General features: G+C 34.6%; 1 protein-coding gene across 1 annotated transcript in view; it reads left to right on the top strand.

The window, feature by feature from the left end:
• Nucleotides 1-764: 764 nt before the first annotated feature.
• DENND2C (DENN domain containing 2C) overlaps nt 765-25,863 on the top strand; it is a 61,755-nt gene continuing 36,656 nt past the window's right edge. Inside the window, exon 1 of the mRNA XM_053706563.1 lies at nt 765-979. The gene's annotated coding sequence lies outside the window, so the exon portion shown is untranslated. The remainder of the gene's footprint in view (nt 980-25,863) is intronic.

Below are 25,863 nucleotides of genomic sequence, written 5' to 3' on the forward strand. Positions count from 1 at the left end.
TTCTTTGAATGCATCATTCTATCTAGCATGCATTTAGTGTTTAATGTCCCTTTAAAAACAACATTTTCCATATTTGTTAAATTAATTGGGAAATGATAAATAAATGATCATTTAAGAAAGAGGAACAAATTGAATGCATTTTATGTGTTTCTTCAGTTCAATTTGTTTCCGTCTTTGCACAGTGCTAACGTCTGTGACACCCCAAAAACTTGACATACACTCACTTTTTGGTCCTAAGTGTTGTCCCATTCATTATTGTAACACCATTATATCTCAAAATGACTAAGAATCATTTTCATTTGCAAAAATGCTTCAAAGAAATATTGATCACAGCTGCCACTTCTAATTGGCTCACAGGCTGTGTCCACTCCACTGGGGACCAGCAGTTCTTTGTGGTTCCCCCCGGACTTGCAGGCTCAGTAGTGCTAAAATGACATTAACGAATTACAGCACGTGATTAATGCACCACACTCTATTTAATGAATCTGAAATTCACTTTTGGGCAGTTCAAATAGTTTTAGTCTTAATTTTTTTTTATTTTAAGAAACAGAAATTCTAAACAGCTTTTTTTTATGTTGCATCAATATAGAGTTCATTTGAGAACGTGCGCAAAAAAAGAAAAAAAATCGACCCCTCTTTGTGTGACAGATACAGCTGCACACAAACTTTCAGATGTCACTCTCCCTGCTGCCTCCACCCAGCCCATTCCTAGACATGCCCCTGCACATCCACACTCTAGTTTCTCTTTGACTAATCATCTAGCTAAGCCAACTGTTCTCACTGAGCTGTTTACACTGCTCTGAAATAATTAGTGTGTCATGGAACGTTCCCCTGACTTGTGGATCTCTTCATATTAACTGCAGTGCACAGACAGACTGGATACCTGAGCACTCACCGGGTTATATCTGTTTACTGTGGATTTGTATTCACTTTTTTCCCCACCCATTTGGTTTATCAAGCTGCAATTCCTTTTTATATGGTGAGTAGCATTATTAGGGCTATTTTCTCTCTTCTGTTTGATATTCATGCTGCGTTTGTTTTGGCAGCTAAGGCTAATTCATTGCAAACTGAAGTGATTGTTCAGGGTTTTGTGGAAAATGAACTCTTGAAACTTGAACTGTCAGCAGAGTGGTGGTTACAATTTGGACGATATATTTTCTGCTTATGCTGTTTGCTACACTCAATGAACAAACGTGTTTTTGATGCTTCTGTGATCTGAATATGAAAATGTTATACATTGACTAATTCATTATGAATGATAAATAATAACCAAATTGTTTGATTTGAAACCTTCCAGTTTCTTAGCTTAAACTGATATTTTCCTATATTAGTTTTATGGCACCTATGTGAGATTAAATGTGGTTGCATATTTGGGTAAAATGTAGGAAATCCTTATATCTTTGTTACCAGTTTATTGTTTGAAAGTCAGGGAGTTACTTAGTGTAGAAACAGATGTGCAATGATACATTATTTATAAATCAATCTTTTTGGCTATGTATGTTTTCAGATAAAATTAAAAAAATAAGTTTTTAAACTCCTGTTCCAGGAGAAATTCCAATGTCTGCATTGTGGAATATTTGAGGGTTTCTCTTTTTTGTAAAGTGTTCTCTTTGTTCAAAACGCACACTGTAAACTGAATACATCATTATGTATTAGCTGTTTGTGTTGTTTATCAATAGAATAATCTAGACAGATCTGAAGAGTGCAGAATTTAAATAGAATAATATTTGGACACAGTTTTATGTATCAATTGTGAATTTGGCAAATTCTAAGTAAATTTCTTTTAAAATATGCAGTTCTTCATCTCAATGCTAAGTACAGCAAACTTCTCTGGCAGCCCAATGGTTACGAGGTGTATTTGTGTGGTCCCAAAAATATTGTTATGTGAAATAGAGAATTAGATGATATAGGGTGAAGGGGGGCATATTATTTAGCTCCACTGGTTGATTGACAAATCCTAAAAAATAAAATCAGACCGTATTGTTTTAACATTATGTATACAGTGTTTGCTTATGTATTTTTTACTTTGTACAGCATTGAAAACATGATAGATCACTATAAACCGATAATATACTGAAACTGTAATTATTAGAAGGTGCTTCAAATGAGGGTAGTAGGGGGACTATACAAGAATTATACTTACATCTCTAAGCTTATCTCTCCCATCCCTAGGCTATTCTATAGAGTGGATTCACTATCCCTAGGCTATTCTATAGAGTGGATTCACTAACTCTCAGAGCTCTCTCTCACACTAATGAAGTATCTCTAAAGAATGACATGATTATTGTTAAAACCCTACAAAGTTGTTAGTTAGCTCCAGAGCAGCAATGCATTATGGGGAGCTAGCTGATCACATCTGGTGAGCCAGTGACAAGAAACATGAGTGCAGCTACCAGTCACAAGCTAGCTGTCAACATTGCATTGCTGCTCCTGAGCCTACCCAGGTATTATTTTCAACAAAGGACAGCAAGAGTACAAAGTCAAATTGATAATAGAAGTAACTTGTCTTTTAAAAATGCATGCTGTTTCTGAGCCATGAATGTTTAAAGGGACACTGAACCCAAATTTATTCTTTTGTGATTTAGATAGAGCATGCCATTTTAAGCAACTTTCTAATTTACTCCTATTATCAAATTTTCTTCATTCTCTTGGTATCTTTATTTGAAAAGCAAGAATGTAAGTTTAGATGCCGGACCATTTTTGGTGAACAACCTGGGTTGTTCTTGCCGATTGGTGGATAAATTCACCCACCAATAAACAATTGCTGTCCAGTGTACTAAACCAAAAAATGCCTGGCTCCTTAGCTTAGATGCCTTCTTTTTCAAATAAAGATAGCAAGAGAAGGAATAAAAATTGATAATAGGATTAAATTAGAAAGTTGCTTAAAATTGCATGTTCTATCTGAATCATGAGAGAACATTTTTTGGGTTCAGTGTCTCTTTAAAGGATAGAAAAGTCGAAACTGAAATGTGCATGAATGCATTTACATTTTAATTAGAAATATTTTGCAATACACTTCCACTGGCAAAAATTTGCTTCCGGTAAAAGTTATTACTGTTTTTTCAGCAGCATACAGACATATGCTATGAGGGACAGTGCACCAGCATTAATACTCAGAGATCTGGAGGTGGTGTCAGTTGTGCCATACAAGCCACTACTGACTCTTTGAGCTTATACTGGTGCATGAGCATGCAGAGCATACGTGCATATGCCACTGAAAAACAGTAAGAACTTTCACTAGAAGCAATTTTGCTAATGGACGTATAGTGTAAAAATGCTTCTATTTAAACATTTAAATTTAGACCTTTCTATCCCTTTAAGTTTAAAGATGAAAATCATCTGACAATTATGACAGTTTTTTATGAGTACAGTTTTTGAAGCTGTTCTGCATCCCACACACAAAAAAAAGAACATTTAGCACTATGGTATAAGATGGTGCTTTACAAATTGATTCTGGTTTGCTGCATTCTAATATTTGTAATGGTTGTTACTGTATAAAAGTCATTTTATTGTTGTCCCATTTAAATAAAATGGTCATTGAAATCAGATCTGAATTGTGAAAGTTTCATTTTATTATACATTATTTTTTTTAAAAAAAAATCTAATTAGTTGCGGTTATAAAATTGACCTCTTTCCTTTTAATGTCCTTTGCTGAAATGTAGCTTATTTCCACAAGAACATACTGGGATAGGCATGTGCACGTTCCTGAGCTTTCAGTACTTTAAATCAGCAGCAGCATTTGTAACAATGTTGTATGAGTCGTGAGAACTAGGTTTTTTTGTCATTTGTTATAGAAACAAAGGCCCAATATGGCTGGCACATACCTATTGAGACCTACAAGCATAACATTGTTACAAATATAATTGCAAACACTGCTGCCATATAATGTTCAAGACACCTGCACCCTCCTGAGCCTATCTAAGTTTAAACATGTAAAAATAAAAATTAAATGAACACTGTCTGAATCATGAACGTTCAATTTTTGTCTTCCATATCCTTTAATATATGTAATTTTTTTTATCTGTATACAAACCTATTATATCATTACATTTATAGCCCCAGGCATTGTTTTGTTTCATTTTTAATAGAGAAAAATACATTTTTTAAATACTTCTATAGATTCTCAAAAATTCCCTGCAGCATAATTCAGCATAATGTGCTGAAAAATACTGAGGACTACACACATTGAAAATACTAACACATCTGTTGATTGAAGGATGGTTTAAAAAAAAACAACAACCTGAAATGTAATTACAGCTGCTACTTGTTGAACTCCCAATGAGTTGCAAAATACATACAAGACACACCTGTCATTTAAGGCAGTGATTTGCAACCTTTTTTTTTGCTGTGGCACACTTTTTTACATTAAAAAATCCTGTGGCACACCACCATCCCAAAATATTACAAAATCACACATTGTAGCCTAATACAGGATATATATATATACACACACACTGTACTGTGCTGTCATGCCATGCCTCCTACAAACTATACATGACATATTGACATTCATTCACAAACAATCATGATGATTGTCTGTGAATGAATGTCAATATGTCATGGTTGTAAATGATGCCTGATGAGCCTGTCACATACCTCCCAATATTTCAAAATTTGAAAGAGGGACACCCCCGCACTGTTGTCAGTCTGCCGCGGCACACCTGAGGATCTCTCACGGCACACTGGTTGAAAAACACTGATTTAAGGTATTGGAGTCAGCTGCATGCGATATTAGAGAGAAAAAAGTCATCAAAAGTAATAAACTCCTCTTATTTCAATGAAAAATCTAAATGTTGGGTTTAAATAACTGCTGGTCTTTTACTCACAAAAGTTTTCATTTTAAATGCTTATATATTGATACTTATTGCACTTTTTATTGTATTTTTGTTGTTGTTGAGGTTTACAGGTTAAAACATTACGGTGATCTTTTAGTACACAAGTAAATAGTTACAAGCATATACAATCAGGTAGAAACGTTTTACATAAACACTCTCATGGTCAAGTCCACTATCTAAACAATAATATAAAGGACCCATAAATATTTCAGACAGAACAGGATAATTCTAGAAGCTATTATAAAGCCAGTAATTCTTAGTGATAAGTTGATCAATAAAGCTAATTTTTATAAACTATGTTATCATAACTCCACACTGGAGCCTCCTTCCTTGCTGATAAAGGGGGGGCACTCTTTGACCCCAATTTAACTCAGAAAAACAAAGCAACAGAAGGCTCATGTAAAATCCCACTTTATAACCCTGACATACTTATTTTATCTGTAGAATTGGAATGAATTCCCATTGGAAGGGGAGGTAATATTATGCAAAAGCTATGTGACTAACAATTCTTACATAACTTCTTTGCGCGCAATAGAGCAACGTTAGACTGCCAGACCCGGTGACTGGAAATGAGTCTTTTGATTAAAAGCATTACACACTCAGTGTTTCTACATTTGTCAGAAACATTACATTATGGAATGTGACCATCCCTCTAATTATTTTTGTCATAGATTTGCAAATGTCAAAGGGCCATTATTCTGAAAAAATGACATTCTAATTTGTAAGAGAATGCAATTTTATCACTAGCAACCCTGCAATGCTATGTTAAAGTACTACTTGGGAGCGGCAGAGCACTGCTGGTCCCAAGTGGAAATTGCCACTGATCCAATCAGCAGCGCTAGCTGTACACCTAGGTCATGCAACTAGCGCTGCCGATTGGATCAGTGACAATTTCGACTTGGGACCAGCAGTGCTCTGCAGCTGCCGAATGGTACTTTAACCCCTTTGCTGCCGTTAAACACATAACATTGTGATAGAATTGCATGATCTAACATAATAGAGCATGACATTTTTCAGTATAATGGCCCTACACTACCTGGAAAATAATTTACATTAGGGTTTACCTTTACCAAACAATAGTCATTTTGGATTTATTTGTTACGAAGGGACCTTTACTTTAATCCACTGAAGTCACTTTAGGATTCATGTAGAACACCTGATCTCTGCTTGACGTGTGGTGTAGATAGGGTTGTCACCTGTCCCTTAAAATACAGAACACCTATAAGTTACACATGCTGCAGGGTGTGCAGGGAGGAATATGAATAGTGCTGTCCAGAAACACAATACATGTTCCTCCCTGCACACCCTGCAGCATGTGTAACTCATAAGTGTCCAGGAAAACATGGCTGAGGTGGCAACCCTAGGTGTAGACGATATTAGTGCAACATACCCTTTTACTGGGCTATCACACAACAGCCTTGTGATCTGCTCATCAGCGCTCAGAGATCCACTGGTAGACGATAGCCTTTCCTGTGCAACAGAAAAATGTTAGTCTAATAAAATGCTCAATGTATAACATTGCTACAAACATTGCTGCCATAAAGTGCTGCAGACACGTGCACGCTCCTGAACATGTTGTCTGAATCATGAAAGTTCAAAGGGACACAAAACACATTTTTTCTTTCAGGATTTAGATAAAACATACAATTTTAAAGGGACATGAACCCCATTTTTTTCTTTTCTTTTATGATTCAGATAGAGAATACCATTTTAAAAATGTTTACAATTCAATTCTATTATCAAATTTGCTTTGTTCTCATGTTAGTTGTGTTGAAGAGACATCTAGATAGGTAGCGTGCACATGTCTGATGCACTACATGACAGGAAATAGTGCAGCCATCTTGTGCTCTTGCTAATTTATAACAGTGTTGCAAAACTGCTGCAGACATGTACACACTCCTGAATTTACCTTCCTGCTTTTCAACAAAGGATAGCAAGGAAACTAAGGACAAATTATAATAGAAGTAAATTGGAAAGTTGTTAAAATTGCATGTTTTATCTGAATCATGAAAAAAAGTTTTGGGGTTTTATGTCCCTTTAAACAACTTTCCAATTTACATCTATTTTCAAATTTGCTTCATTATCTTGGTATCCTTTGTTGAAGGAGCAGTAATGAACTTTGGAGAGCTAGCTGAGCCAACAACAAGAGGCATATTTACAGCCACCAATCAGCAGTTAGCTCTTCATAGTGTATTGCTGCTACTGAACCTTCCTATGTATGCTTTTAAAGAAAGAATACCAAGATAACAAAACAAATTACATAATTGGAGCAAACTGAAAAGTTATTGAAAATTGCAAACTCTGTCTCAGTCATTAAAAATGTATTTTTACTTTACTATCCCTTTAATTTAGCTTTTAGTTCCCTTTTAAAGACAGTAAGCTGTTCATCAGCAATGTAATCCACTCCAAAGTGGCATTTAGAGATAAAGGTTAGTGTGTGTTTATGGATCATTTTATCCCACTATATTTTTTTATTAAATGCCTGGCCCAAAGTCTGTTGCTAAATATATTCAGTACAAGCAGCTGAAGATCTGCACACCAATAAAATAAAAACGGCTTGCTGAGCTGTTATATGCATTTGTTTCCTGGGAGTTTTAAAGGATATGTGACCAGATTCTAGAGTGAAATAATATACATGTTTAGAATTCTCAACAAGCAAAGTTTTTTAAACTTTTTTAGGTAAACTATTAGTGGTTGCAATGGGTTGAAAAAAGAGACTTTCCTATTGCTACTGTAAAGTAAAACACCCAGCCACATATAATCTCATTTAATACCTTTATAAGAACCCCTGAAGCATTGAGAGTTTCAGTGTTATTTGAGCAGATGACTTTACAGCTTTTGCCTACAGGCGTGTAAATAGCACCTGAGTGTCTTTAATCAGTAGTAAGAACCTGGAAACATATTGTGCACTGGGGGAGGGAGCCAATCAAAGATTTCCAAATTGTGTTCTATGGAACCATGAGGTGTCCATGTTGTGTAGTTTGAGATTTCACAAATGGTGCTCCAAAAAGCTTCTGTGTGTGGATAATGATGTGCAGTGTGCAAGAAAGCAACTGCTAATGGTCCAGTGGCTACACTAGCTTTTGTTTAATAATTTAATACAAGTTCATGCCAAAGGGCATTAAAAAAATCACTGTAAACATGTTTAGGTTTAACAAGCAATAAAGTGACCAGTTATCTCATCCTTTAATATAACATTCCCCCTCAATTTCTTTCCAATTACTGTATAATTGTATTGAGAGGGTTTCAAGTTGATGATATTGTATACAGTTTAGGGCGTTTTAATTTACATTAAAACAACAGATTTAGATAGCTCATCTTTGAGATTTACCCCTCCACCCCCATATGTCCTTTAACTTGTGAGTGTTTTGATTATAATTTAAGACATAGGTGTGATAAGGAGCAGGTCACACTTATACTGTGAATATCGTCACAGTACACATGTATTGTAATTTTTAAATAAAGTTGTGTCATAGAAGATACAAAAGTACTGTGCATTTTGTAATAGTAGATTTGTATCCTGGGGAAAAAAAAGCTGCTAAGAAGAATTAACTACAAATAGCACATTAGGCTAAATAAAGTACAGGGTAAAAGGTAAAATTGCTTTTTAAAATTTGTGTCATGTTCCTATAAAAGTCTTCATTATCACAAATCATATAATAGAGGAAACCATTGTTCATCAAATTGCTTGAAAATCCCTTGAAAGAATTAAACTTGGAGTCCCTGAATCACCTTTATGGTGGTAACCAAAAGCTGTTGTAGCCGGAAATACCTTATTAATGTATTGCAACCGTACAATTACAGTATTAACTTTAGCAACTCTTCTCTGATTTTGTTAACAAGAGTTCAACACTTTGTAAAGTATCTATGTGTAATGTGTTACTAGCAGACTTCATGTATATATTTAAAATAAATATAAAATATAGGGGCAAATCTTTTTTAAATGATGACTTGTTTTGGACAAAGTATTGGTGTGGACTACCTGTGCAGCTCCCATTCTTTGTTCTTTAAAATAAACTGAAAACATATCCTCTGTGTCTGATATTGGGTCTTTAGATCTTCTGGTTTTATGCAGTGGGTGCTTTAAACTTAATCCTAAATTCAGTTGTTGCCAAAACAGACTGTCACTCAAAGGGTCTATATGCCACCAGCCTGGGGCAGCTGACCCTTATGAGTCACTATGTCCTGGAAATCCTTTGTGTAGCTAGGGACATTTCTTTATGAGGGTCATACAGATAGTTTTGCTGTGAACATGTGTAGTGTGAAGAACAGATGTCTTGTTGTGGTACACACTGTTCACTGCCAATTAAACTGGAACAGAAAGGCTTTATTGGGTAAGTCATACACACACTGACCTATCTTTTATTCAGATAATGTTCTCCTTAATTTAAAACTATGCTCGGAACAAATTACTCAAAATAAATCTACTTTGCTACGCACTGATTTTTTTTTTTTAGTGTTCAAGCATTTGCCAAAACCTTTGTATGTACTGCATGAATACTGAATACAGTGCTGCAGATGATTATGGTTTATATGACACTGTAGTGTAAAAATGAAATTCGTCATTTAATTAGAGCATTTTATTTTTAAACAAAGCCCCTTCTTTTACTATGTTTTTGACATCTTTAAAAGGGTTAAACACATAATCAAAGTTGCATTTGTGGAACACCCCCATTCTGCTCTGAGTATATGACAAGTGATTGGAGTATATGCAGGTATGCCTGCACTTAATTGGCTAACTAGTTGTGTTTGTATGCTACTGCAGATGATGATACAAGAGTTATATTGGAATTAAAGAGCTTTATTTTACAAGATAGGTCTTTAAAACACACTGAATCTAGGCCTCTTTTTCTCTTTGGATCTGTGACTTTGTGACACACTGGACTGGTAACCAAGTATCCATTTACCTGGCAGTCTAGTCAAATATATGAAAAACTCTAAAGAAAAGGAACATTTGTTAAAAATGCAGTGAAAGTTGTGCACCTAGTACATTTGTTGTCATTCTTGAGTAGGCCAGTGATTGGTGGATACATTTGTATGTCACATCTTACAGGATGACCAATTATGTTCATATTAGAACCAGCAGTGTTTTGCACCTAGGTACACAGATGTTTTTATTCATATTGCAGGGATAAAACACATGGTGAAAAGGGCATTGATTTACACATTAAATGATCTCATGAAAACAAACATTTTTGCTTTTACATTAGAATATTGCTTTATATGATTGGTTCTGATTTTAGATCTTATGTGACCATATAGTTGATAGAGGCTACAGGCCTGTGGGTATAATCTGCTGCAGAGATAAAACTGATAAAGGTTTCAGACATATGGATCTGATATAAAGTCCCATATATATATTATAAAACACTTTTTTTTTGGGGGGGCGAACCAAATATTTTAATAAAACATTATACAATAGTCTCACTCTTACATTTTAATGAAATCACTAGCTTAACATTTTTACAACAATGTTTCTGTCATTTTAGACATTCTAATTACTTTTATTTTTAGTAACTATGTAACTTGTAGGATATGATTCCAAAACTGCAAGTTTAAGTTGCAGACTGTCATGTAATTATAAAGTTACAGCAGATGTTGTTTAGAAGGGACAGTAAAGTCAAAATTAAACTTTCATGATTCAGATAAATCATGCAATTTTAAACATAAGTAGATTTTTTTCTCTTGGTTTCCTTAGTTGAAAAGCATACCTAAGTAGACTGATTAGAAGCAATGCACTACCAGAAGCTAACTGCTGATTAATGGCTGCACGTATATGTCTCTTGTCACTGGTTCATTCAATGTGCTCAGCTAGGTATCTGTAGTGTGTTGCTGCTCCTTCAACAAAGGATACCAAGGGAATGAGGCAAATGTGATAATAAAAGTAAATTGTAAAGTTATTTACAATCATATGCTCTATCTGAATCAAGAAATATAAATGTTGGGTTTGTGTCCCTTTAAAGGGACAATGTACTTAAATTTTGTTTAGTGTATATGAAAGGGCAGTAATGACGTAAACTGAATATTGCTGAGAAAAAGATTGGTGCAAAACTGTCTCTGATTACTTTTATGTAATCCATTTAAATATTAGAATTAGAGTTAGTGAGGACATAAACCATACATACCTTGTACACAAAGTTGTGATATTTTCTTTTTAAAACACCAGGGGTATATCTGCCTATGGCAATTTCCACTGCCAACAAAAAGGCTTCCGATTGCCTGGGAAAGTGGAAAAAGATTTATTCACAGATGCGTTTTTAACTATCTAATATATGGAACAAAGGGTAAATTTGAGTACAGTGCCACTTTAACATATTATAATCACTGCTGCTAATTCTTATTATATGCCTAGATATATTTATGTATTCTGTAAACTGTAACATGAAGTTCTAGACCGAATATATCTTTGTAAATGTGCATGTATCAATGTGCTGATGCTGGTGTGAGAATTGTTTTATAGGAAACGTTGCTTTCATGTGTACTGCACTATTATGAGTGGGTATATTTTTTATTTGACGGCATAATGATTTCAGATCAGCACTGTAAAAGTGATCATTTAAAAGGTGAACTATATTATTTAAAATAAGCATTTTCTATAATATAGGACAGCCCTACTGGCTAATATTTTAGAAATTGTGCAATTGGCTTCATGTGATAATACTGCTGTAGCTGGCAGCAGGGATTTAACTGGAAACCGCATAAACAGGGACCCCCTACACCATTACCCTATCATTTAACACACACATCTTGAAAATTGTTATCTCCCAGGTTAAACATGAGCAACACTAACTTTCATAAAGGTGTGCTAGCTGTGCAATTGAAACCTAGGCTTTAAAGTACATTAAACATTGCACCTCCCTCTTGTTATGGGCGCTGGCATTTTGAAACCCAGGTCACATTGCATATTTTTGAAAGAGTAGCTGCACATGTGCAAACTCCTTGGTACTGGAATGCAGTGAAAGATAGATTTCAACATGGCAGCACCCATAACTAGAGGGAGGCAAGGGATAACTTCAATACTTATGCTTAGTGAATGTATTTAGTGTTTAAAGGGACAGTGTAAACAATTTTCTGCATGTAAATAAAGAAGAATATGCACAAATACTGATCTAAAAATCCAGTATAAACCCTTTTAAAAACTTACTTAGAAGCTTCCAGTTTAGCACTGTTGATGAGGTTAGGCTGAGACAACCAGTGAAAGGGGCGGGGAGGCAGGAAAAGCAGACCCCCCCACCCCCTGCATATGAAAATACAGACTACACAAACAGGAGACAGGAGGAATCTGTAGATTTCAGTCTACATCTGATACTTTGGGGCTTGGTTAGGAGTCTGAAAATCAGTACAATGTTATTTAAAAAATAAGCAAAAGTATATAGTGTTACAAAAACATTGTGGCCGCCCAGATGAGCTATATAAATGGATCATCTACAACACATCTATGCAAAGAAAAATCTAGTGTACAATGTCCCTTTAAAGTCCCATAGAGACAAACAGAAAGGGAACAATGTAAAGAGGTTGGAAGCAAAGGTATATTGCAGAGTTTGTAGTTGCATGTTCCTGCTTAGCATATTTGCAGTTTATTCTGTAATTTTCTTATTGTAAAATACTTTATGATATACCAAAGACTATGATGTGGACGTAAGCATAAAGTATAAACAATTTACTCGTTATTAATAGACTAAATAAAACCGTTTTGCAGGGAATGTTTCCTTTGTTCTAAGGAATAAATTACAAGGTATACAATGCTACAGCAAATCCGTCAGCTCCTTCCTTATTATACTGTTCTACAACACGGTTAATCATCCTAAGGCTTGGGGATCACAATGGCTCTGCAGTGACTTCATTTGGCCTCCACTCACCCTCCATAATGTATATACGATAGAGATATTATGCAGCAGTTTCACCTCAGTTTCTGTTCAGTCGTAGTGAAGAATCTTGCTGTTACCACACACTACTCCTCTACATATCCCAACATGCATCACAAAATGGTTCACATCTTTGCAACTGACCCATCTCTATATTCTCTGTTGCGTTATATTGCTAATGAACAGCTTATACGAGGCATGTTTATACAGAAATATATAAATATACAGATCTAAAATATGTCTTAAAAACTTTATTATTGCCAACCCCTTGATAAGGAAGGACATCCCTATTCTACACAAAAAAAGCACACAAAAAACTCTGCTTACTTTTCCTTAGTTTGTTTTGACAAACCCTTTTTCAATACTAAAGCGGTTGGGTATATTTTTCTGTGTTTTTCAGTCATTGCTGTATGGTTACACATATGTTTGGCTAGAAACCTGTTCATTACCATAATATGTGCTTTGGAGCAATGTTGAACAATATAAATGGGGTTTGGCCTTTAATTATTTGCGGGTGTGGATTGAAGGCTTCAAGTCATCTAACCTTGGCAGCCATATGAGTGATAAGACAATCCCTGAGTGAGTCATTAGCAAGTAAAATACTCACGTTTTCTGTTGTTATTTTGATTAGGAGAGATAACAGCCCCTAACAATTTAAAAATAATGTCTTGACAGCGACAATTCATTACTCTTCCTAATTCTGTAGAAGTGACAAATTCTTCTAGTCCCAGTTTAGTAAAGTGTAAATTACCATATTTATCTTGTAAAACAACAAGCTGGGGTCGTGGAACTGTTTGGAGGAAATGCAATCAAAATCTACTTAGATTTGGTAGAATCTGTGGCAAAAAAAATTAATGTTTCACAGTTTTTACTTAAAAAAAAAAGTAAAAAAAAGAAAGAAATAGAATGGACATTACTTAGTCAGTGAACAACAATCTCTTTCACAGACTAGTATTGTACAAATCAAAGGATATAACTTTTTGTTGATAAAAAGGTGTTGTACCATATACTTGATATTGTTTTAGTTTATTTTCTTTATAGGGGGGTATGTTGTTAATGATATTTCAAGATGTTAAAAGATATGGCCATAATGGTGAAAACAATGACAACTTACACACTCTGGATGACATATTGCCTGTAACCTTCTTTTCTACAGATGTATTTTTAAATGTAATATAAGGCATCCAGTTAAAGCTCAATACCAAGGGTGTAACTACAGGGGTCTCAGAGCAGTGGTCTCAATTGAGACTGGGCACAGACATCTAGGGGGCCGTATGGCCCAATTAGTAGTGACGTTGCAATAGGGGGGCTTGGGCTTCACTTACATCATGGATGTCTGGAAACTCTGTGTAACCCTCCTACAAAACCAAGCTCTCGGTGCATGCAAAGTGCATGGATTTGCCTTTACATATATGGTGGCAAGGTTACTAAGATGGCCGCCACAATGTTTTTTTGTTTTGTTTTTTTAAGAAAAAACTTGCCACCATATTTGTAGAAGAAGGCTGCACAAGTGCAAATTCCAGTCACATAGATGTAGCTCCTTTTATACCTAGGTGGCCATATGCTCAGCCTCTTTTGGTTGTGGACAGCCAGAAAGGGAGATATTCAAGTGAGGGCCCCATCAAAGCATTTGCCTTGGGGCCTAGAGAGGTTTAATTACACTCCTGCTCCAAACTTTTATCTGGATACCCAAAGATATAGCAGATAGATGCAATTATAAACTGTCTTCAATATGTATAGGAATCATTTTAGTGGCGTATTTAGTGTTTGTGCTGCTGGTAAATCTGCTGACCTTAAACATTTAGCTGCTATCGACTTCACATGTTTGTCACAACTGGAGGCCATGAATACATGGCAGGTTTAGGCACTAGACAACCATGGGTGATTAATTTCTAATAATAATAAATAGAATATCTGTAGGAGTGAGAAGGCAGCATGTTTAGAAGTACCCTGAACTTGCTGACTCTCCAAATTATTTCCCTCTATGTAAAGGCCTAGTAGGTAAAGTAAAGGCCAAAATATACACCCGGAAGTGCAGGAGAGTAATGTAGCTCCTAAGTAAACACGAATATTACACTTCATATAAAGAGCTTGTGGAATAGACTTATTTTTCCATGTGATCATATGGAACATAAAGTAAGATCAGTTTTAGCACAAGAGTCCTAATGTTTTATCTGGGTTTCTAAGGATGCTGTGGCTTTTGTCACAGTAACAAATTGTAACCTCACATGAAGGCGAAAACCACTAATAACACATTACTGACTGACAGGAAGTCTTATATTTAGCTGCTGAAATGTCCCTGTTTGTCTTGATGACTGGATCTTTAGTGGCCAATTATTTACAGAAGCTGTAGTTTTTAAGGAATGTGTCAGTTGTTAGATGCTGTATTAAAGAATTACTGGATACAAAAAAAAGAAACATTTGCTGCTGAATAAAAAATTTAGAAAGTGACTTAAAAGGGACACAAAGGAGCAATAATCAAATGCATTTTATTATTACACTATGGTTTGCACATTACTTAATGTTTATCTCCCACAAAGGGGTTAAACACATAATACAACTCAGTTCTGGAGCACTAGTGCCCCACTGATCCTTAATTAAAATACAGAAAAATTATGTGTTTAATCCCTTTGCATGGAGTTAAACACAATTTTCTGCAGAAAATATTGCAATAACAAAATGGTTTAAAGAAGATTTCATTACTTCTCCATTATGTCCCATAAATAACTTAGATTGTATATGTATTTCCTGTTAATTTGTTATATTGTTTGCAATCAAATCTATATTATATTAGGTATTGTATGATGTGAAATGCGTAGTCACAAGGTTATTACAGTAGGATCACATTTTAAGGGACTTTGTAGCCATTTTTATTATATATAGACAAGAACAACATTTAAACACGTTGAACATGTTTATTTTGTCTGAAAAGGTAAACATTGTTTAAATTTAAATTAGAACTAATATTGCAATATCAGTTGAGTACTTCATAGTTATAGTCAAGAAAAAAGTTGGTTTATACAGGACATAAATATGTTTATGGAAAAAATAAATATTACATTTTGAAAATTGCATATTTTAGATGAAATATAGAAAACAGTGATTACAGTGTCCCCTTGAACACAAGCAAAAAAAAAAAAAAAAAGTAACAATGAATAGATCTACATACTAAGGCCTAAATGTAGATTATAACCTCTTTGGTGCAAGGCCTCTTATGTGAAAAAGCATTTGCACCACTGTATGAATTTTACACTAAGGAATAAAGCATTAAGCTACAAATAAATCTTGTCATGTATATGAAAAGGCAACAAAATTAATTAAAGAAATTAAGGCTTTAAAGGGACAGTATACACCACATTTCATATAAATGTAATAGACACTACTATAAAGAATAATATGCACGGATGCTGTATCTAAAAATCCAGTATAACCTTTAAAAACTTACTTAGAAGTTCCCAGTTTAGCTCTGTTAATGAGGTCAGGCTGGAACACCCAGTGGAAGGGGCTGGGAGCAGACCCCCCCCCTTCTCTGCATATGATAAAACAGATTAGACAAACGGGAGCCATCAGTAGTCTGTAGACATCAGTATACATCTGATACTGTGGGGCTTGGTTAGGAGTCTGAAAATCATCACAATTTTATTTAAAAATAAGCAAAACTATACATTTTTCCAAAGACATTCCCAGATGGGCTATATAAATGGATCATCTACAAAACATTTATGCAAAGAAAAATCTAGCGTATAATGTCCCTTTAACTTTACACTGACAATATCAGAAAACAGGTTCATATTACAAATGTAGCCCTAACAATATAATATTGCCAGAATATTGCAGCCAAGATGTATCATGGCCAGATTATGTCATCTGTGTAGGAATGTCACAGGCAAGTCCCATTAACCCTATCAGTAGTCATCACACTAACTGTAGCTTAGTGTCTCATGCTGATAGTGATAGTTTACACATTTCTATTGGCGACCAGCATAAAAACAATCATTTGCCTAACCTTGGAAGAGTATGGATACCTGAAAAAAACAAAGTAAGTTACTTTCTAGATGTGAATTTTTTATTGGGATCAATCTCTCAATGCTAATGCTGCTTAGCTATTTGATACCAGGGCAACAACATATAATCCCCCATATTTGCACCTCATGCTTTAGCTGGTGTCTGGGATAGCGGTTCCTCCTCACCCCTTCTTGCCTTTCACTTCCTTCACTTTATTGCCCCCCACCCTCTGTATCCCCCTCTCCGTTTATCTTTTCCCAAGTACGTTGATTACCTTTCTCCCAGACTATGAAATGGAAGGTCACAAGATGCGTGATTCCCACTCTCTCTCCACCCTGCCATTAGAACTGTGGACCTTGAGCACTATTGTGAGTTTGTTTTTATATTTGTTGTGATTTACTCTCACTTAAAGAGACAGTCTACTCCAAAATTGTTATTGTTTAAAAATATAGATAATCCCTTTATTACCCACTCCCCAGTTTTGCACAACCAACAAGGTCAAAATTAATATAGTTTTTACCTCTGTAATTAACTTGTATCTAAACCTCTGCAGACTGCCCTCTTATCTAAGTGCTTTTTAAAAACTTGCATTTCAGCCAATTACTGCTGATTCATGCATAGATCCACGGGAGTGAGCACAATGTTACATATATGGCACACAGGAACTAGCAGTGTCTTGCTGTGAAAAGCTATACAAATGCAGTGAGATAAAGGCAGCATGCATTGGTTTAGAAATAGGCAGAAATTTAGAGGTTTAAAGGTTATAAAGTATATAAATATAACAATGTTGGTTGTGCAAAGCTGGGGAATGGGTAGTAAAGATGTTATTTATCTTTATAAAGTAGGTTGTCCCTTTAAACAAATGTCATATACATTTTCTTACTTACCAATCCCATATATACCTCTGTTATTGATGACATTCAATAAAAAATCAAAAAAAGAAAAAAGAAAACATTTGTTTCAATTAACAAACAGATGTTAAAAATATTAACTTTAATGACCCTTTAGGACAACTAGATGTCTTGCAAACTAAGCAATAATGTCCTACTATTAACACTGCAGCATACATACAACAAGGAGTTTAACCCCTGCAAATAAGTTAAACACACAGTTAAAATCAGCTCCAGAGCTGCAAAGAACTACTTGGATTTCGCTGAGCACCTCTGGTAAACCAAATGCACCAAAATCACCAGCTAGCTCCCAGTAGTGCATTGCTGATCCTGAGCCTACCTAGGTAAGAGAACATAGTAAACTTGATAATATAAGTCTTTTAAAGTTACCTGCTCTGTCTGAATCATATAATTTTAAATTTGACTTTCAAGTCCTTTTTAATTTTGGATGTAACAAACTCGTGGATAAAAACAAACAAACAAGTGTCTTACTTTTTATATATCCCTTATTGTAGCTTTTTTAGCTACTGCTAAGTGTTAATACATCTGCAATAAACAGCTTTTTGTTATTATTAATTTGTAACTGCATAAGACGGAAAGGAGTAAGAATATTTCCTGTTGTTACAGGATAATTATAGTTTTGTCAATTGAAACTGAGAGATCAATGGATTTGCTATAAGATCACACAGCAGTTGAGATGCTGGTTATTTATGTTCATAACTACAAACATGCTTTCATCCCATGGTGCCAATGCTTTGTTCTATGAGCCCACCCACAGATTTACTTGTCAGATACAATTCTTCCTGCTGTCATTTTCATATCAAGTACAAGATTTAGTTGCAAAAAAAGTGACACAAAAATGTTACAGACGCTGAATTCAATGTTGATTAAAACAGAAATGGCAGATTCTCAAAGCAGCAGTTCGATGCAGGGCTAGATTCACTAACAGTCTCTCCAGTCTCACTCAGTTCTGTGATATTCTGTTGATACATTCATTAAAGTTGACAATAGGGAGATATAAGGGAGTTTGGGTGCTTGTTTATAAAGGTTGTTGAGCATCCCACCCTTCAACACAAACCCTGTAAGCTCTGTGGAACAGGGGCTCCTACTCTTATATTAAGTTGTTTTTGTTTTAGTATTGTATATATTTACATTTTTTAAAAAAACAGAAATCAGTGTAATTGTATACTCCTACCCATTAACCCAGTGCTATGGACTTTGTCAGCGCTGTACAGCAGGTTTGGCCAACTTGCAGCATGTGGGCTTCATGAGGCTAAATGATACTATCATGTCAATACAAAACATAGCAGTTACTTTTTATAAACTTGCTGCTTGGAATTACAAATCAAGATTTTTTTTAAACTTGACTACTTCATAAGTGACATTTTAATATTTTGATTTATCATAATTTTTTTTTGCTGGGAAAATGCAAAACTAAGAATTGGTGTTATAGTTTTTGTTGCCCCAGGAAAAAGCAGAACTAGAAATGTAGGCTTTGGGTACTTCTGGTAAGTGGGCAAACAAGGTGGCAACAACTCAAAAGAGCCCTTGAATGTGGGGGACAAATAGTACCCTGATATCTTAACTTAATCTCGCCCTGTACCACTGGGCATTTTTAGGATTTAAAGCTTTTAAAATACTGATCTGTGGCCTCCATGTGTTGCTGTCCGTCACTGCATAAATAATAATAATAATAATGCAAATATTTCAAATTTGAAGTTTATTGATAAGTAGCTGTATATTTTTTTTTCTACCTAAAGCCTCTAACATTTTGTTCATTGATCCTTGTAATGACGTTCATCCAGGTTCCCAATATGTTAAAAAAGATTGAATGCCTCTTTTTCTACAACTTTCAACATTCTAGCACACTGTTTCTGATTATTTTTTTGAAGCGAATTGTAGCACACCAGACTAGTATAGGACATTACTGCTGTGATAGTTTTTAGTTTTTGTGTGTAGGGGTAATGCACATGAACTTTAGAGGATGCTCCCACTAGGAGTTGAAAGGTGCTGGAATCCATAATTCAGCTAAAAAAACATTTAGGCCGTATTCATATGCTCTTCCCTATGATGACTCACGTAATCTCTATACAGCTGCTGCCACACCTGTGTATTATATCTCTGGAAATAACACATAGTTTAGATCATGTTTTTTCTTGCAGTAGAGAAAAATAATGGATTTATTACTTTCTGTTGAAAAGCCTTTCAAAGCAGGTCCTGCAGTGTATGTAAAACAACAGGAAGCCGCTCTCACGTTTTTAACTGCGTATCCTCACGGAAATGGGAATGTATAATTTCCTCTGCTGAAGAAAAATATCATAAAGTACAGCAACTTGTATTTACTATCACACATATTTGGGTCGTGCTGCACAGCTTATCTCAGGAAATGATTTCATTCTTCATGGTTTTGGTGTGTAATGAAAAGTGTTAACATAGAAATAAATACTGAGTTTGAATTACTTTTGATGACTTTTTTCCTCAGCTTTTTGTTGTTAGATTGATGAACCGGCCAAAAAATGGAACATTGAAACATAGTGCCCGCTGCAAAATTACAATGAATTTTTCTAATAAAAAAAAAAGCTCCAACATTTTCTATTGTGTGTATATAAAAGAGAATCAGAATTAAAGGGACAGGAAACACCAACATTTTATTTTCTGATTTGGATAGAAAATACAATTTTAATCAGCTTTCCAGTTTACTCCTATTATCAAATTTGCTTCATTCTCGTGTTATCCCATGCTAAAAGAACACTGGCAGCTAGCTGAACACATCTAGCTAGCCAATCACAAGAGGCAAATGTGTGCAGGCACCAATCAGCAGCTAGCTCCTATTAGTGTAGGATATGTGCATATCAATTTTCAACAAGGGATACTAAGAGAACAAAGCACATTTTAAAATAGAAGGGAATTTAAAATTGTCTTAAAATTGCATGCTCTATCTGAATCATGCAAATTTTATTTTGAGTTCCCTATCCCTTTAAAACATGTTAAAATGTGTTCTGAATCTAAAAATGTTTATAAACTCTTATCAAGAGGAAGTACAATTAGTATTTAGGTAGCTAATGCTCGACAGGGACAATTTCCTACACAATAGATGGAACAGATAAAAAAAATAATCATAGTAGCATTTGTAATCACTTTATGGGCTTTGAACTTTTTGCCAAAAAAAAGCAAATAAAGGCTCCTTTGTTTTTATCTTATCTGTTGCGTGACTCCATCACTTACCAGAGATAATCTGGGATGCAGTGAAGTTATTGCTAAATGGATTCCTATTGTAAGTGTGCTGCATATTTCAATTCTTTTCAGATTTTACTATTTAAAGAGTCATTAAATATTCTACAATGCACATTAAATATTTTTCAAGCAAAATATTTCCAAAATGGGTCCCCGTGTCCCTTTTGTAGGTTTATGGGAAGAGAGCTCCAAAAGTTTTTCTACTCACCTATATCAAAAACACTCTGGTGAGACAGGTAACCAGGATCACCTAATACTATTTTTTTAAGGAACACTAAAGTCAAAATTAAACTTTTATGATTCAGATAAAGCACACAATGGTAAAAAAAATCAGATTACTTCCATTATCATTATGTGCACATTCTTTTTATAAGCACACTTTCTGAGGCACCAGATCCTACTGGGTATTTGCAAGAATTCACAGTATATCCCTATATGAAATCTGTGATTGGCTGAAGGCTGTCACATGATGCAGGGAGAAGGAAAATGTAACTAACTGAAATTTGTTAGATTTTTTTTTATTGTATTTTTATTATACATCTCTTCTTCTGTATTTAAAGGACCAGGAAACCCACATTTTTTCCTTTCATGAGTCAGATAGAGAATATAAATTTAAACAACTTTCCTATTTACTTCTATTATCTAATTTGCTTCATTCTTGTGGTATCTTTTGTGTAAGGAACAGCAATGCACTACTGTAAGTTAGCTGAACATCAATGGCAAGAGGCATATATATGCTGCCACCAATCAGCAGCTCCAGATTCTACCTAGGTCTCCATTTCAACAAAGGATATCAAGAGAACAAAACAAATGAGATAATAGAAGTAAATTGGAAAGTTGTTTAAAATTACATGATCTATCTGAATTGTGAAAGGAAATGTTTAAGTTTTATGTCACTTTAATAATTACTTTTTGAAAACGTTGCTTTGTTTGAAAGCTCCAAAGGTGTGGCTGTCTCTTGTGCTTTACACTTTGTTTTGCATTTACAGTCGCCCTCTTCGGCACTGCAGTTTTATTAAAAACCACATCACAGGTTTGCTATCTAATTACAGCGAGTCTGATAGTTCTGTTCAACTAAATGTAGCGTGCTGTCAGACGCTTTACCCAAAGATGGTGTGTGCGCTACATTTAGTTGAATAGTATAAGTATGGTAACATTTCCCTAAGCCTGTACATTCTACACAGTGATTAGTTAGCTCCAAGTACAAGCTAATTCACATCTGTCTCTAATCTGCCAATAGTAAAGGAGAATAGGAACATGGATTATACCAGGCTTTTCAAAAGTACCAAATGAATTATTTTAAAAAAAGATTTTAATGCAGTGCTTAAATGAATATTATACAGCATGAGATTGTAATATAAATATATGTGGTTAAAAAAACTTTGTAATATACTTTCATTATTTATTTTGTCCACTTTTCCTGTAATTTTACTCTGAAAATGTTGTGTTTTTTTTTTTTTTTTTTTAAATTCCACTGAGTTTTTATAAAGTAATGGACACTGCCATATCTAAACTTAAAGGCACAGTCTACCCTAGAATTGTTATTGTTTAAAAAGATAGATAATCCCTTTTTTACCCATTCCCCAGTTTTGCATAACCAACACTGTTATATTAATAAACTTTTTACCTCTATGATTACCTTGTATCTACGCCTCTGCAGACTGCCCCCTTATTTTAGTTCTATTGACAAACTTGCGTTTTAGCTAATCAGTGCCTTCTAGCTGTCAAAAACTGTCAAATGCATTCAGATAAGAGGCAGCCTTCAATGGCTTAGAAATTAGCATATGAGCCTACTTAGGTTTAGCTTTCAACTAAGAATACCAAGAGAATAAAGCAAATGTGATGATAAAAGTAAATTGGAAAGTTGTTTACGATGACATGCCCTATCTGAATCATGAAAGTTTAATTTTGACTGCAAACAATTAGGGGCAGATATAAAAAAGGCAATAAAACAGACTAATACAAATAAGGTTGTGTGTCTTTTCCACACAACCTTGTTTACACAAACTCTACTTAATTGCCTAGTTTATATCTGCCCCTAATTGTTCTCAGCAGAAGACAGAGCACCCATTACTTTATAGAATCTAGAGTACTTTTATAGAAACAAAACTTTTTCACATATAATCAATATTTAAACAAATTAAATAATGGTAAAAATACAGCTACATATTATTCTGAGGCTAATATTTGCATGGGATACATCATTATGTCGAGCATGTATTTACTGTTATGCCCCTTTAAATCCACCTGAGAAATATATCAATACTAACTGTACTGTACTACTTAAAAAAAATATTATATATATAGTGTAATGATATCCCCATAATACATCACTAGTGCCAAAAAAAGTATTTTAATATGTGTGTTCGGAGAATCAACAAGGAAATGATCTGTAACTAAATGAGTCATCTGGGATGTGTATTATTATAAAAATGACATATTAGATATAAAACACGTGAATGAGAAATAGTTTTGTGGCAAAGATTTGGGTTTGACTTGTGTAAAAAAGTTTCAAGTGCACCAACAAACTGTGAAGCCCAAGTGCTGTATAGCTGTGCAGGTATTTATACATCAGCTGGGTTTGAGAGCATATAGAATAGTATGGGTTATATCCCACGGGTACTACAATGCAGCCGACAATGTTATTTATACCCTTGTTTCAAATTGACTTGTGACTATGGCTGAATTGTAAAATACTTATACAAGCACCGTGTGTCTCATGCTTATAAGCTGTGTGTATGTTCTCTAGTATTGTAGTCCGGTATCTGGCACTGAACCATACAGAATATTCACCAATGTATCTCATTCATGCAGCAGGGAGAAAGTTATTCTGAAGCTTCAGTGTGCGAGGACCCAGTGACTTGCTCTTATTTGTTAGACCCAGTTGTGCTGACTGGCTCAACGGAAGTTTCCACTTGCTCTGCCTCTTCTGAGCGGTACTTTACCTATGTGTTTAACCGATTTGCAGGGGGTTAAAGACATAGATTGGCACGGTCGATAGAGATAAAAATGACATGCTTTAACGAACAAGAGCAAGTCATTTTTTCACTATAATGACTTTACCATTATTTATTTTTATGTTGATAATAGAATAGCAATGCTATTGTGCATACAAAAGTGCACTATGTAATTGTTGGACCTGTATATTCTCTCCTCCTCATCCTATATTAACTTGTTTTGTTCAATCTGTGTATGTATTTGTATTTTTACTGCAAATTGGTGTAATTGCAAACCATTACTGATGTATACAGCGCTTTGGAATTTGGCTGAGACTATTAAAGGGACATGAAACACAACATTTTTCTTTTTCTTATTTTTCATGATTCAAATAGAGCGTGTTATTTTAAACAACTTTGTAATTTACTTCTTTTATCCAATTTACTTAATTCTCTTGGTATTCTTTTTTTGAAGGAGCAGCTATGCATCATTGGGAGCTATCTGAAGAAATCTGGTGAACCAATTAAAAGAGGCATTTTTGTGCAGCTAGCTCCCAGTAATGCATTGCTGTTCCTGGGCCTATCTAGATATGCTTTTCAACTAAGGATAACAAGAGAATGAAGCAATTTAGACAATAAAAGCAAATTGGAAAGTTATTTAAAATCACATGTTCTGTCTGAATCCTGAAAGAAAATGTTTGGGTTTCATGTCCCTTTAAGTAAACTATTAGGGAATGCAGCAGTTACCTGATGCACAGAATTGCCCACTGATTGATAAGGACACTCTTGCACCTGTACTGGTGGTCAGCACTGTGTCTGCACAGTAACATATAGTATTAAAAAGAAAACTTGCAATACATTTTAAAATATAATATTTATTTGATGTAAGGAAAAAAAGTAGAAGTTTAATAATGTCCAATTAAAACTGTGACTGACAATTAAAGGGAAGAATAGTAGGATGTGGATAAAATATGTATTTGACAGTGAGGGGGCCAATTTATAATTTTGTTTGGATCTGTATAATAACATATACAAAACTACATTATGTTAAAGGGACATTGTACACTAGAGTTTTCTTTGCATAAATGTTTTGTAGATGACCTATTTATAATACAGCCCATCTGGGAGTGTTTTTGTAACAATATATAGTTTTGTTTATTTTTAAATAACATTGTGCTAATTTATAGACTCCTACAAATAATGCTTTATTCAACGCTTCCTAAAGAGGCCAAAAAAAAAAAAAGCAAAATCTGTGACCTAGGTTTTCAAATTGCTGAAAATTGACTAAGCAGCTATTTGATTTGCTGCGTTTGCAGTTTACAGAATTTGCTTTTGGTCTCAATAGTGAGCGTGGGACAACAGTTTTACACACACAAAAAAGCAAGAGGTTCTATTGAGGATATTAGTTCTTGTATGATCAGAAGCAATATCTTATATTTCAGCAAAGCATTCCACTTTTAAATTACGCATATGTGCACGCATGAGCACAAACACAATAGTAATGCTAAAATAAATTTTCCCCTGGCACATACAGTGTACTCACTGCATCTAAATGCAGAAGTTTTTTTTTTTTTTTTTGTATAATCATCGAATGTGCTTAGTTATTTAAATTATTTTTCATACCAGTGGTTGTCATTTCAGAATAGTCACTGCAAAGATGAAAGAAAACCGTGGCGTGAACACACATAAAATTGATATTAGCTCAATTATTTCTTGCAAAGAATCGCTTGTAATAACTAAACTGACAATATAATCTTGCATACTATTCAACTATGTTCATGTTATTACTTCCTTCCTGTAACCCATGTAACTACTTCAATAATTTTCTTTAAGGTTACTATCTATTATCTGATATAGTGTACATGACTAATAATTCCATTATTAACTGAATAACCTCTAGTTATAACTAATTTATATATTTTTTGCTATTTTCATTACACCATCAGACTAAATAAACCCAGTTATTTATACTATTATATTACAGTTTATTTAAATGTACAAATTACATACAAAGTGAAGAGCTTAGTCATGTACACTCACATTGAAAAGCGACACGATCGATCCTTTATAGCTAATTATTATTTTGAATCACTTCCCT

The sequence above is a fragment of the Bombina bombina genome, chromosome 3, assembly GCF_027579735.1.
Source record: "Bombina bombina isolate aBomBom1 chromosome 3, aBomBom1.pri, whole genome shotgun sequence".
Taxonomy (NCBI): domain Eukaryota; kingdom Metazoa; phylum Chordata; class Amphibia; order Anura; family Bombinatoridae; genus Bombina; species Bombina bombina.